Source organism: Salmo salar, chromosome ssa15 (assembly GCF_905237065.1).
Source record: "Salmo salar chromosome ssa15, Ssal_v3.1, whole genome shotgun sequence".
NCBI lineage: Eukaryota > Metazoa > Chordata > Actinopteri > Salmoniformes > Salmonidae > Salmo > Salmo salar.
Genome location: NC_059456.1, coordinates 59,486,162 through 59,501,091, shown reverse-complemented (window position 1 = coordinate 59,501,091; position 14,930 = coordinate 59,486,162).

Below are 14,930 nucleotides of genomic sequence, written 5' to 3'. Positions count from 1 at the left end.
TGGAAATTTAAGTGTCATTCCATCCATCCATCCCCCTCTCTCCATCACTCTCTCTCCTCCTTTATCACACCAGCAGAGCTACCAATATCCCTCTTTCTCTCCCATTCTAATGTGAGCACAGTAGGCTACACACAAACACACACACACACACACACACACACACACACACACACACACACACACACACACACACACACACACACACACACACACACATATTCCTCCTAAGCCCTTCCATCTCCCCATCCCCCACTGCACAGCCTACATACATCTAACTCCCTGCAGCATGGATGTGTATATGTAGTACAGACACTTGAACTGCAGTTATGTGTATATGTACGTGTGTGAGTCTGACCTGTGAGTTGCGTGTGTTTGTGTGTGTCAGATCTGTGGTGTGTGAGCATGTATGCATGTGACCAGCACTCACGTGTGTGTTATTACTCTAAAGCAGTAACTAACCCTGCTCTGACCCTGTGTCACACGCTTGTGGAGGACAAGAGAGTCATTTAATACAGCTCCACCCCCCAATTTGTCAGCCTCCATCCTCCTAGCAGAGATAGTGTAAATGTCTATCTGAGGTGAGTTACTGTGCCCCAGAGAGAGGAGAGGGGGGGTAGAGAGGAAGGGAAGGAGGGAGGGAGAGAGAGCAAGTGAGCGAGCGAGGGGGGATAAGGAAGGTAAAGGGAAGGGAGATAGAGAGATACAAAGAGCATAGGTGAAACAGAAAGAGGAGAAACCGGGAGAGAAAGGGTGACAAAGAAAGGAGAGAGAGGGGGATGGTAGGAAGGTAAAATAATTAAGAGAGGTGGTGATAATAACGATACACTGCCCTGCTGCACGCAAGGGAATGTCATGGTCATACTGTAGCACTCTGCACATCCATATATCTCTCCATCGCTGGCCCCAATGGAGGGTCAGGACAGGCACAAAGGCACTAAAACATTGCTCTGGGGCCTTTGTGTGTGCCCGTAAGTGAATTATGACCTGCATTCACCATTAAAGCTACCAGGAAAAGCACATGCATAGCTTTATTAGCTCCTTTCTTTCTCACTCTCTCCTCTTTTCTCTCTCTTCTCTAAGTAAATGCTGTTGGCTGGCGTGGTGAGATGGAGTCAAGATAATCTTGTGTAAGAATCTCCCTGTAGGGGTTCAAGGCTGGTGGTATCTGAGTTGTGAGATGCCTGCCAGCCTGCTTACTGTGTGTGTCCACGGCTCCTCCTGATACAATTTGCTTTGTTCCCCCGCTCTGGTCAGTAATGCACTAGATCCCTTGTCTATAACAGAATTATGGAAGCGCACACATACATCAGTGTAGAAAAAACGCCTCCGGGCTTCAGGAGTCTTTATGGTGTATGTGTGTGTTTGAGAGGATAGTGAAGCTTATCACCATTAATCACTGGGAGATCATAGTTGGATTAGAGAGAGAGAGGATCCATTGTTTAGGGTAGAAAGCAGAGGGCAATATATGGCAGGCTAGTCACAGGAGAGTCCCTGTTCTCTCAGTTTCAGTGTTCACATGTAGGAGCGATGGATGGCGGGACTATGGGTGGCACGACACTGGAGGAGAGGACACTCCTACTATTACCACAAATAAATCCAAGGGTGAAATGCAGGGGTGCAACTTTGGTTTTAGAAGCGGGGTTCTGGGGGTCCTCCCATTTTTGGGGCATATAAAGCTCCTTTCCTGCATTTCTACACAATCTAATATGACCCATGGGCCTTCAAGCAGTCGCTTATTTAGAACAACAAAAAGTAAGCAAAAATGCCCAGTCATAAAGCAAGGTAAGAGATTATTAAATATGTCTAAGCGATTGATAAGACTGAACTCGATCAATGATAATTCAATAATCAATATTGTGTTGCACCTTTATCCTGTTAGGGCTAGGGGGCAGTATTGACACGGCCGGATAAAAAAACGTACCCGATTTAATCTGGTTACTACTCCTGCCCAGTAACGAGAATATGCATATAGTTATTGGCTTTGGATAGAAAATACCCTAAAGTTTCTAAAACCGTTTGAATGGTGTCTGTGAGTATAACAGAACTCATATGGCAGGCCAAAACCTGAGAAGATTCCATGCAGGAAGTGGCCTGTCTGACAAGTTGTTGTTCATCTTGGCTCTTTTTATTGAAGACTGAGGATCTTTGCTATAACGTGACACTTCCTACGGCTCCCATAGGCTCTCAGAGCCCGGGAAAAAGCTGAATGATATCGAGTCAGCCTCTGGCTGAAACACATTATCGCGTTTGGCAAGTGGCCGATCAGAGTACTATGTGCTTAGGCGCGTGCACTATTCGACCCCGTGCTTTATTTTCTTTCCTCTTTTTACCTAAACGCAGATTCCCGGTCGGAATATTATCGCTTTTTTACGAGAAAAATGGCATAAAAATTGATTTTAAACAGCGGTTGACATGCTTCGAAGTACGGTAATGGAATATTTAGAATTTTTTTGTCACGAAATGCGCCATGCTCGTCACCCTTATTTACCCTTTCGGATAGTGTCTTGAACGCACGAACAAGACGCCGCTATTTGGATATAACAATGGATTATTTGGGACCAAACCAACATTTGTTATTTAAGTAGAAGTCCTGGGAGTGCATTCTGACGAAGACAACAAAGGTAATAACATTTTTCTTATAGTAAATCTGACTTTGGTGAAGGCTAAACTTGCTGGGTGTCTAAATAGCTAGCCCTGTGATGCCGGGCTATCTACTGAGAATATTGCAAAATGTGCTTTCACCGAAAAGCTATTTTAAAATCGGACATATCGAGTGCATAGAGGAGTTCTGTATCTATAATTCTTAAAATAATTGTTATGTTTTTTGTGAACGTTTATCGTGAGTAATTTAGTAAATTCACCGGCAGTGTTCGGTGGGAATGCTAGTCACATGCTAGTCACATGCTAATGTAAAAAGCTGGTTTTTGATATAAATATGAACTTGATTGAACAAAACATGCATGTATTGTATAAAATAATGTCCTAGGGTTGTCATCTGATGAAGCTCATCAAAGGTTAGTGCTGCATTTAGCTGTGGTTTGGGTTTATGTGACATTATATGCTAGCTTGAAAAATGGGTGTCTGATTATTTCTGGTTGGGTACTCTGCTGACATAATCTAATGTTTTGCTTTCGTTGTAAAGCCTTTTTGAAATCGGACAGTGTGGTTAGATTAACGAGAGTCTTGTCTTTAAAATGGTGTAAAATAGTCATATGTTTGAAAAATTGAATGCTTTGCATTTTTGAGGTATTTGAATATCGCGCCACGGGATTACACTGGCTGTTGAGTAGCCCATAGAGGTTAACAAATAGCCTAACAAACGAACAACTCTTACAAATAAAATACAAAGACTTAACTTTTGATTGGCTTTATTAAGACATTCTCTTTATAAAATTTCAGCCAGACCGTCCAGCCATTTATTAAAAATATAAAACAGAAATACCTTCTTTACATAAGTATTCAGATTGGCCCAGCGTTGTCTGGGTTTGGGGAGGGTTTGGCCGGCAGGGATGTTCTTGTACCATCGCGCTCTGGCGACTCCTGTGGCGGTCCGGGCGCAATGCACACTGACACGTTGCCAGGTGTACGGTGTTTCCTCCAACACATTGGTGAGGCTGGCTTCCGGGTTGGGCGGGCATTGTGTCAAGAAGCAGTGCGGCTCGGCTGGGTTGTGTTTCGGAGGATGCACAGCTCTCGACCTTCGCCTCTCCCGAGTCCGTACAGGAGTTGCAGTGATGAGACAAGACTAACTACCAATTAGATACCACGAAATTGGGGAGAAAAAGGGGTATAAATAAATAAAATAAAAAGTTCCTCTTTTGAGATGGGAGAAACTTTCAGAAGAAAAACCATCTCTACAGCCCTCCACCAATCAGGCCTTTATGGTAGAGTGGCCAGACGGAAGCCACTCCTCAGTAAAAAGCACATGACAACCCGCTTGGAGTTTGCCAAAAGGCACCTAAAGGACTCTCAGACCATGAGAAACAAGATTCTCTGGTCTGATGAAACCAAGATTGAAATATTTGGCCTGAATACCAAGCGTCATGTCTGGGGGAAATCTGGCACCATCCCTACGGTGAAGCATGGTGGTAGCAACATCATGCTGTGGGGATGTTTTTCAGCGGCAGCGAGACTAGGCAGGGACTGGGAGACTAGTTGAGGGATGGATGACTGATTCTTTCCTGCATTTAATTATCGACAAGACTGTATGTACTTCTCTAAGAAATCCATCGATTCTTCCCAACAAGCTTTTCTTGTTAATGGGGAGAACCTAAAACGTTGTGTCTAATTTCATGTATCTCGGCATTTTGGACTCCAACTTGACATTTAAGAAACATGTGAAGAAGGTGGTTAACACGGTCAAGTTAGGATTATCCAACTTGAGGTTTCTAAGACCTTACCATCCTCTGGAGGCCGTCAAACTATATATGCATGCTATGATCTTCTCACATCTGGGATATTGCCTGACATGCTGGTCACAAGCAGGAACTACTATTCTGAAACCAATTGAATCACTCTACAAACAAACACTTAAGATATTTGATAACAAACCAAACAGTTACCACCATTGTCACATCATTCACAAACATAATTTATTCGGTCTGGATAGCTTTAAGCAGTATGTAGATGAAAGCCTTGTCTTTAAGGTCCTGCATGGTCTTGCCCCTCCACCCCTATGCCAGCATATCATGCTCAAGGAAAGCACCTCCAGGATAACAAGGGCAGTAACTAGAGGGGATTGCGTTGTCCCTTTTCACCACAGTAAATTTGGTCAATCGGCCTCCTCTGTTAGAGCTACAATATACTGGAATGCAATACCCTTGGGTTTGAGTTTATAGTCTGCTTCCAACTCACTCTCAAACACGTAGATCCCCTGAACGCAGCTCACTTTCCAGCTCACACTTTCAAACACATAGATACCCTGAACCCAGCTCACTTTCCAGATCCCAATGACCTGAATTCTGATCACCTGTTCACACACCTGTATGTCATTATCACACACTATTTAGTTCAGTTCTTTGCACCCCATCATTGTGAGGTATTGTTTGTTTTGTGACACACCTAGTCGGAGCACTGGGTTTTCCCTGTAATTTACTCCTCCCATGTATGATAGTTTTTGCTTATCGGATTTCCTGTTATCAACCTATTGCCTGATCTCCCGGACGATGTTACCAGACTTTTCCCTGCCTGTACTGTTGCCTTTTTGGACCCCTTGTGTATGACCTTCTGTCTGCCCCTGGACCCAGCTACCTGTCACCTCCTGTGGTCCTTTACAATAAACACCTGAGGCACCCTGCGCTTGAAACCAGCTCTCTGTCTCCCATTGTGTTCATTACATTGAGAAGCTGCACTGATTATTGTAATTTTAATTGAAAATATAGCTTAACTCTGTGGTTCCTCATATGTAAGACGACAGTTGATTAGTGTTCTATTATGAATAAGTTCTTAGAATTATATATTATTGGATGTAATGTATTTGTAGTTTGTATTGTTTTAAGTATTTGTATTGTGGCTGTGTAATTTCCCTTACTTGCCCTGGGACTATGGGTGCAAATTAGCTTTTGGCTAACCCTGGCACATTTACATGGATGTGGCATTATTGTGATATTGATGTAGATTAATGTGCATTGTCCCCTATAAATAAAACAATGGTCTGAGAGTCCTTTAGGTGTCTTTTGGCAAACTCCAAGTGGGCTATCGTGCCTTTTACTGAGTGGCGGCTTCCGTCCCGTCACTCTACCATAAAGGCCTGATTGGTGGAGTGCTGCAGAGATGGTTGTAGATACTTCTCAAGGATGATCAATGGAAACAGGATGCACCTGAGCTCAATAAGGTATTTTTGTAAAAAAAAATGCATTCTAAAAACCTGTTTTTGCTTTGTCATTATGGGATATTGTGTGTAGATAAGGGAAAAAAAACATTTAACATTTAATGCTACAAGTCATTCCCATACACACAACATCTGTTAGATAATTCTACCTGACAGATAGCTAGAGGCTAGCTAGAGCTGAACTGGCTGTGGTAACTACTAGCTAGCTAACTAGCTGCTAGTAGTTCACTTCAGTCGAGAGAGGATGAAACATTAGCTAATGTAACATGTCAGTTAGTACTAGATTAGCACTGGGAATACATACTTTTTTTTCAGTCAAACAGCAGTTACCTTGCCAGCTAGATCAGTCAACTAAAGAGTAGCCAGTTTCTGCTCAGCTTGCTTTTACAACTCTGAGAAAAAGCACAACACAGACAGCAGCTGCCTCTGTTCATCTATCCTGTGCTTGTCCTATTTGCCAGCCTTTCAGAGGCTTTGCCTTCACACAGCCAGCCTGTCAGCATGATCTGTGTGGTCCTAAATCCACCTGGCTGAAACCAGAAAACAGCCTACCTGACCGCTCTGAGGCGTCTGCATGGTCCTAAAGCACACTGGCGCTACGTTTTGTAGTGGGGGGGGCAAATATACAATTTCAGAAAGTGGGGGGGGTCATGTTCTTCCCTAAAACAGGAAGCCTGGGGAAGTGCCATGGCAGAAATCAGCTAAAGAGGGATAGGAACACGTCAAACCAATCAAATGCCTTGCTTGGGCAGAGCTCCAACTGTGTTCACCAGATTAGTGCGGTAGGAGCAACAGCGTGAGAAAAATAAATGTAAACAGTGTTGCCAATTTTTTTGTGACTGTGTCGCTATATTTATTGAGTTCAGACCCCTCCAGCGACTTTTATTGGTAAAAGATTCTAGCAACAAATTCAGCTACTTTTCAGGCTGCCTTTGGGGAGTTTTGACACTGAGGGTTTCTGTGGTTTTGATAGCATTTAGCAACTTTTTGTACTCAATTCTGCCGCAAATGAGTGGGAAAATCTGTATGTGCAACAGAAGTCACAGCAATGGTGCACTCACAGGCAGAGAAGCACAATGGGAGAGGGTTTGCGGCGGGAGAGGGGGCGAAAGCGCTATGTTAGGGACCACAGCTGTGCCGCTGCCGCAAAACGACATCTAGCAACAAATCAAGGAGCCAATAGCAGATCTCACTGAAAAACAGTGGGGGGAAAAGTACACAATTGTCGACACTTGAGTAAAAGTAAACATACTTTAATAGAAAATGACTCAAGGAAAAGTGAAAGTCACCCAGTAAAATATACTTCATTATCAAAAGTAAATGTAATTGCTAAAATATACTTACGTGTAAAAAGTAAAAGGATAAATCTTTTCAAATTCTTTATATAAAGCAAACCAGGCAGCAACATTTTCTTGTTATTTAAATCTACGTACAGCCAGGGGCAACACTCAGACATAATTTACAAACAAAGCATGTGTTTCGTGAGTCTGCCAGATCACAGGCAGTAGCGATGACCAGGGATATTCTCTTGAGAAGTGTGTGAATTAGAACATTTTTCTGTCCTGCTAACCATTGAAAATGTAACGAGTACTTTTAGGTGTCAGAGAAAATGTATGGAGTAAAAAGTACATCATTTTCTTTAGAAATGTAGTGAAATAAAAGTAGTCAAAAATATGAATAGTAAAGTAAAGTAAAGTACACAACCCCAAAAACTACTTAAGTTGTACTTTCAAGTATTTTTAGTTGGAAACACTGGCCAACTATAAGGAGCTGGTGACAAAACATTTTAGAAAGTTTTCAGCATGCTGGTTTTCACAGCATTTCTGTTATTTCAAGGTGAGCTAAAGCTGCAGCAAGAGGGGAGAAATGGCCTACAATGCTGGCCATATCAATATCTTTTTATTTTAACGTTTCTGAAGTGATATTTGGCTGTAAAGGCTAGCAGGAGGAGCAAAAAGTAGCTAGCCTCAATGACGTTTGATTTGAGAAAAGTTAGCTAACATTGTAAGCTACCTAGGTATAACTAGTTACTAGCTAGTAACATTTATCACAATTATAAGCCAACAAAATGTCTGGTGAAAATGCAGAGAGCCACATCAAATTACAGAAATACTCATCATAAACATTGATATAAGATACAAGTGTTATACATACAATTAAAGATACACTTCTTGTTAATCCAGCCGATGTGTCTGATTTCAAAAAGGCTTTACGGTGAAAGCACACCATGCGATTATGTTAGGTCAGCGCCTAGCCACAAAAACCATACAGCCATTTTCCAATCAAGGAGAGGTGTCACAAAAGAGGTGTCACAATAGCATTAAAATTAATCACTTACCTTTGATGATCTTCATCTGATGGCACTCCCAGGTCTCCATGTTAGACAATAAATGTTTGTTTTGTTCAATAAAGTTCATCTTTATGTCCAAATACCTCCTTTTTGTTCGCGCGTTTAGTCCAGTAATCCAAATGCACAAAGCGCGGGCACAAAGTCTAGACGAAAAGTTAAAAAAGTTCCATTTGAGTTCATAGAAACATGTCAAACGATGTTTCTAATCAATCCTTATGGTGTTTTTATCATAAATATTCAACAATGTTTCAACCGGACAATACTGTTTTCATTAGAAAGGAAAGGGAACGGAGCTCGCGCTCACGGCCACACGCGTGACTAAACTAAAGGCTTTCACCTGAGCCATCTGCTTAGAGTGCTCTTATTCGCTCCCCTTTCACAATAGAAGCCTGAAACAACTTCTAAAGACTGGTGACATCTAGTGGAAGCCTTAGGAAGTGCAATCTGACCCCACAGACACTGGATATTTGATAGGCATTCACTTGAAAACTACAAACCTCAGAATTCCCACTTCCTGGTTGGATTTTTCTCAGGTTTTCGCCTGCCATATGAGTTCTGTTATACTCACAGATATTATTTTAACAGTTTTGGAAACTTTAGAGTGTTTTCTATCCATATCTACTATTATATGCATATTCTAGCTTTTGGGCCTGAGTAACAGGCAGTTTACTCTGGGCATGCTTTTCATCCAAACTTCCCAATGCTGCCCCCTATCCCCAAAGAGTTTTAATCAACATTGACACTAGTTCATTTTGAATAATAGTTTAAGAATTAAAACAAGTTTCAACACTTCACTTCAAATAATCAACACTTCATTACTTCAAAATGTACAAATAAGCTAACTCGTAAAGATGAAACATCTTAGTCTAAACAACAATGGATAATTGAGTAGTAACAAGTAGACCATTATCACTAAAGCATCATTTCAGGTTAACAAAAAAATAAAAAATCCATGCCAGCGGTGGCCAACCTTGCTCCCCTGATCTATTGGGTGAGCAGACTTCTATTCCAGCCGAGTAATAGTATACTAGATTATCAAATCATTAGATTCAACAAGTATTGCTGGGCTGAAATAGAACTGCACACCCAGCAGACCTCCAGCAGGGTTGGCCTTCTCCAATTGTAATAGGTTTATACATCAGGACAAGCTAAGACCCAGATGCAGACCGTGTCGAAGTAACAATGTTTATTACAGCAACAGAGGCAAAGGTACAGGACGGCAGGCAAGCTCAGGGTCAGGTCAGGCAGAGGTCGGAAATCCAGATAGGGGAAGGTACAGGACGGCAGACAGGCTCAGGGTCAGGCAGAGTGGTCAGGCGGGCGGGTTCAGGGTCAGGACAGACAAGGGTCAAAAACCAGGAGGGCGAGAAAAAGAGAGCCTGGGAAAAGACAGGAGCTGACAGGACAAACGCTGGTTAGCTTGACAAACAAGACAAACTGGCAACAGACAAACAGAAAACACATGTCTAAGTACACAGGGCGACACCTGGAGGGGAGTGGAGACAAAGACAGGTGAAACAGATCAGGGTGTGACAGTACCCCCACCCTCCTAGGGGCGCCACCTGTCGTCCTACCTGGGCACATACCTGGTTGACCGGGGTGCCGGCAGTGGAAGTCGGCGATGAGGGCTGGGTCCAGGATGTCTCTAGCGGGGACCCAGCACTTCTCCTCCGGGCCATAACCCTCCCAGTCAACCAGGTACTTGAAACGCCTGCCCCATGATCGAACCCTCAGGAGGCATCTCACCGTGTACGCCGGATGGCCATCGACAACATGGAGAGGAGGGGTGGGCCTGTAAATTGAAGACACGGGACTGTGAGACATGGGTTTGATATGGGACACATGAAAGGTGGGGTGTATACGAAGTGTACTGGGCAACAGAAGACGCACAGCAGAGGGTCTAATAATCTTGGAGATTGAGAAAGGGAGGGCAGTTTGCGAGACTACACCCGGAGGGGCAGATCCCAGGTGGAGAGCCATACCTTCTGCCTGAGACGATACTGGGGAGCCGGTATCGGGGAGCCGGTACCGATGGCGATCCGCTTGTTGTCGATACCTGGAGGTGGTCTTGAGGAGGGCCGACCAGGCTCTCCTCCAGGTACGATGACAGCGGCGGACAAACATCTGGGCAGAAGGTATTCTGACCTCCTCTTCCTGCTCAGGGAAAAGCGGGGGCTGATACCCCAGGGAACACTCGAAGGGGTGTTGCGGGCATATTCAACCCACACAAGCTGCTGGCTCCAGGTGGTGGGGTTGGCGAAGACCAGGCAGCGCAGGGTGGTCTCGAGGTCCAGGTTGGCTTACTCCGACTGGCCGTTGGACTGGGGGTGGAACCAGAAGGACAGGCTGGCCGGCAACCCAATGAGGGTGCAGAACGCCTTCCAGAACTGGGATGAGAACTGAGGATCCCGGTCAGGGACTATGTCTATGGGCAGTCCATGGATCCGGAAGACGTGCTGCACCATGAGCTGGGCCGTCTCTTTGGCAGAGGGTAGCTTGGGAAGAGGAAGTAGTCGGCTTTGGAAAACAGATCCCCCACGGCCAGGATGGCGGTGTTGCCATCAGATGGGGGAAGACCCGTGACAAAGTCCAGGGAGATGTGAGACCAGGGACGGTGGGGGACAGGCAGAGGTTGGAGGAGACCAGCCGGTGCTTGCAGAGGAGTTTTGTTCTGTGCATAAACTGTGCAAGTGGCAACGAATGTGGACACGTCCAGGACCATGGTAGGCCACCAAAAGTGCTGTCACACTAAGGCCAGGGTCCGATGGGCGCCTGGGTGGCAGGCCAGCTTGGAGGAGTGGGCCCACTCCAGGACCAAGGAGCGGACAGTGTTGGGAACGAACATTCGGTTATCAGGACCCCCCCTGGATTTGGCTGGGAACGTTGCGTCTCACGGACATGCATGAGGTGGGAAGGATGGTCTCAGGTTCCGGGGTAGTAGTCGTGGGGCTATAGCGGCGGGACAGTGCATCCGGCTTGACATTCTTGGATCCCGGCCAGTACGAGAGGGAGAAGTTGAACCATGTGAACAGCAGGGCCCATCTGGCATGCTTGGAGTTGAGGCGCTTGGCAGTGCAGAGATACTCCAGGTGCTTGTGGTCAGTCCACACGATGAACGGATGTTCCGCCCCATCCAACCAGTGCCTCCATTCCTCCAACTCCATCTTCACTGCGAGAAGCTCCCGAATCCCCACATCGTAGTTCCTTCCCGTGGCGTTAAGGCGATGGAAGAAGAAGGCGCAGGGATGTAGCTTGAGGTCAAGGACAGAACGCTGGGATAAGACAGCCCCCACTCCGACGTCCGAAGCATCGGCCTCCACCACAAACTGACGAGATGGGTCTGGATGAACCAGGATGGGAGCTGTGGTGAAGCAATGTTTGAGGTCCCGGGAACGCCCGGTCGTGAACGGAACCTTGGGCAAGGTGAGTGCTGATAGGGGAGAAGCCAAGATGCGGATAAAGCGGCGATAGAAATTGGCGAACGCCAGGAAATGTTGCAGCTGCACCCTCGATGTAGGCTAAGGCTAATCCATCACTGCTCTCACCTTCCCGGGATCCATCTGGACACTCCCAGCAGAGATGATGTAACCCAGAAAGGGGATGGTGGAGCGATGGAACTCGCACTTCTCCGCCTTCACAAACAGCTGATTCTCCAGAAGGCGTTGAAGGACATGCCAGACGTGGAATACGTGTTCTTGAGGGGAGCGGGAGAAGATGAGGATGTCATCGATGTAGATGAAGACGAACCGGTTCAACATGTCATGTAGAACAACATTCACCAGAGCCTGGAACACAGCAGGGGCGTTGGTGAGGCCAAAGGACATGACCAGATACTCATAGTGGCCACTGGCCGTGTTGAAGGCGGTCTTCCACTCATCCCCCTCTCGTATCGGCACTAGGTAGTAGGCGTTCCATAGATCCAGCTTGGAAAACACAGTGGCCCCTTGGAGCGGCTCGAAGGCCGAGGAGATGAGTGGTAGTGGGTAATGGTTCTTAACCTCTATGGGCTAGGTGGGACGCTTGCGTCCCACCTACTCAACAGCCAGTTGAATCCTGTGGCGCGTTATTCAAATACCTTAGAAATGCTATTACTTTAATTTTTCAAACATATGACTATTTTACAACATTTTAAAGATAAGACTCTCGTTAATCTAACCACACTGTCCGATTTCAAAAAGGCTTTACAACGAAAGCAAAACATTAGATTATGTCAGCAGAGTACCCAGCCAGAAATAATCAGACACCCATTTTTCAAGCTAGCATATAATGTCACATAAACCCAAACCACAGCTAAATGTAGCACTAACCTTTGATGATCTTCATCAGATGACAACCCTAGGACATTATGTTATACAATACATGCATGTTTTGTTCAATCAAGTTCATATTTATATCAAAAACCAGCTTTTTACATTAGCATGTGACTAGCATGTGACTAGCATTCCCACCAAACACTGCCGGTGAATTTACTAAATTACTCACGATAAACGTTCACAAAAAGCATAACAATTATTTTAAGAATTATAGATACAGAACTCCTCTATGCACTAGATATGTCCGATTTTAAAATAGCTTTTCGGTGAAAGCACATTTTGCAATATTCTCAGTAGATAGCCCGGCATCACAGGGCTAGCTATTTAGACACCCAGCAAGTTTAGCACTCATCAAAGTCAGATTTACTATAAGAAAAATGTTATTACCTTTGTTGTCTTCGTCAGAATGCACTCCCAGGACTTCTACTTCAATAACAAATGTTGGTTTGGTCCAAAATAATCCATCGTTATATCCAAATAGCGACGTTTTGTTCATGCGTTCAAGACACTATCCTAAAGGGTAAATAAGGGTGGCGAGCATGGCGCAATTCGTGACAAAAAAAATCGAAATATTCCATTACCGTACTTCGAAGCATGTCAACCGCTGTTTAAAATAAATTTTTATGCCATTTTTCTCATAAAAAAGCGCTAATATTCCGACCGGGAATCTGCGTTTAGGTAAACAGACAAAGGAAAAGAAAGCATTCGGTCGACGCGAGCACGCGCCTAAGCCCATAGTACTCTGAGTTGCCACTTGCCAAAAGCGATAAAGTGTTTCAGCCAGAGCCTGCCTCGATATCGTTCAGCTTTTTCCCGGGCTCTGAGAGCCTATGGAAGCCGTAGGAAGTGTCACGTTATTGCACAGATCCTGAGTCTTCAATAAAAAGAGCCAAGATGAAACACTACTTCTCAGACAGGCCACTTCCTGCATGAAATCTTATCAAGTTTTGGCCTGCCATATGAGTTCTGTTATACTCACAGACACCATTCAAACAGTTTTAGAAACTTTCGGGTGTTTTCTATCCAAAGCCAATAATTATATGCATATTCTAGTTACTGGGCAGGAGTAGTAACCAGATTAAATCGGGTACGTTTTTTATCCGGCTGTGTCAATACTGCCCCCTAGCCCTAACAGGTTAACCGTAAGGAGAGGAAGAGGGATGGATAAATCCAGCAGCTAGGGAGTCCCCGATGTAGGTATCCATAGCCTTGGTCTCCGGTCCCGACAGAGAGTAGAGACGTGGTGCTAGGGAGAAGGTCAATCCCGCAGTCATAGGGTCGGTGCGGCAGAAACGATGTGGCCCGGGCCTTGCTGAACACGAAGGTCCTGGTACTCCACGGGAATGGCGGAGAGGTCCGGGGTACCTTCCGAGCCCCCAGGAAGACATCCCGGGGCAGGTTGTTCTGACTTCAGGCAATGGGCGTGGCAGAACGGGCTCCAGCCCATGATGGCATCAGTAGACCAGTTAATGAGGGGATTGTGCCATTGGAGCCAGAAGAATCCCAATACCATGGGATTCAGAGGGGACTTGATGAGCAGGAACTGGTCCCGACAGAGAGTACAGACGTGGTGCTAGGGAGAAGGTCAATCCCACAGTCATAGGGTCGGTGCGGCAGAAACGATGTGGCCCGGGCCTTGCTGAACACGAAGGTCCTGGTACTCCACGGGAATGGCGGAGAGGTCCGGGGTACCTTCCGATCCCCCAGGAAGACATCCCGGGGCAGGTTGTTCTGACTTCAGGCAATGGGCGTGGCAGAACAGGCTCCAGCCCATGATGGCATCAGTAGACCAGTTAATGAGGGGATTGTGCCATTGGAGCCAGAAGAATCTCAATACCATGGGATTCAGAGGGGACTTGATGAGCAGGAACTGGATAGCCTCGCAGTGGTTCCCTGACACCCGTAGGTGGATGGGAGTGGTGTTGTGGGTGACTCGGCCTATAGAGCGCCCGTCCAGCACTCTAACGTCCATGGAAATGTAGAGGGGTTGAGTGTGGATGTTCAGCTCGGACGCCAGGATAGCGTCCAAAAAAACTCTCGTCGGCCACAGAGTCAATGAGAACCCGGAGAGATTTGGACTGGTCTCCCCACAGCAGAATGGCATGAAAGGGGATGTGAGCAGGGGAAGCAGGAACGTCCTCTATATGGCCCACTAGAGTCCTTGCTCCTACCGGTGAGCCTGGCTTCTTTAGAGGACAAGAGGACATGAAATGACCATGTGTCCCGCAATACAGACAACTCTTCATATCGATCCTGTATTGCCAATCCGCTGCCGACAACCCAGTTCTGCCTAGTGTCATAGGCTCAGAAAACGGTGACTCGGCCGTCCTCGGCAGCCCTCGGGGCAGGTCGGGAAACCTCGGGTCCTCTCGGCAACGAGACCATCGGGAGCTTCCAGGTTGACTCGGAGGCAAGGTGGAATCCCTGGGCGTGCGTG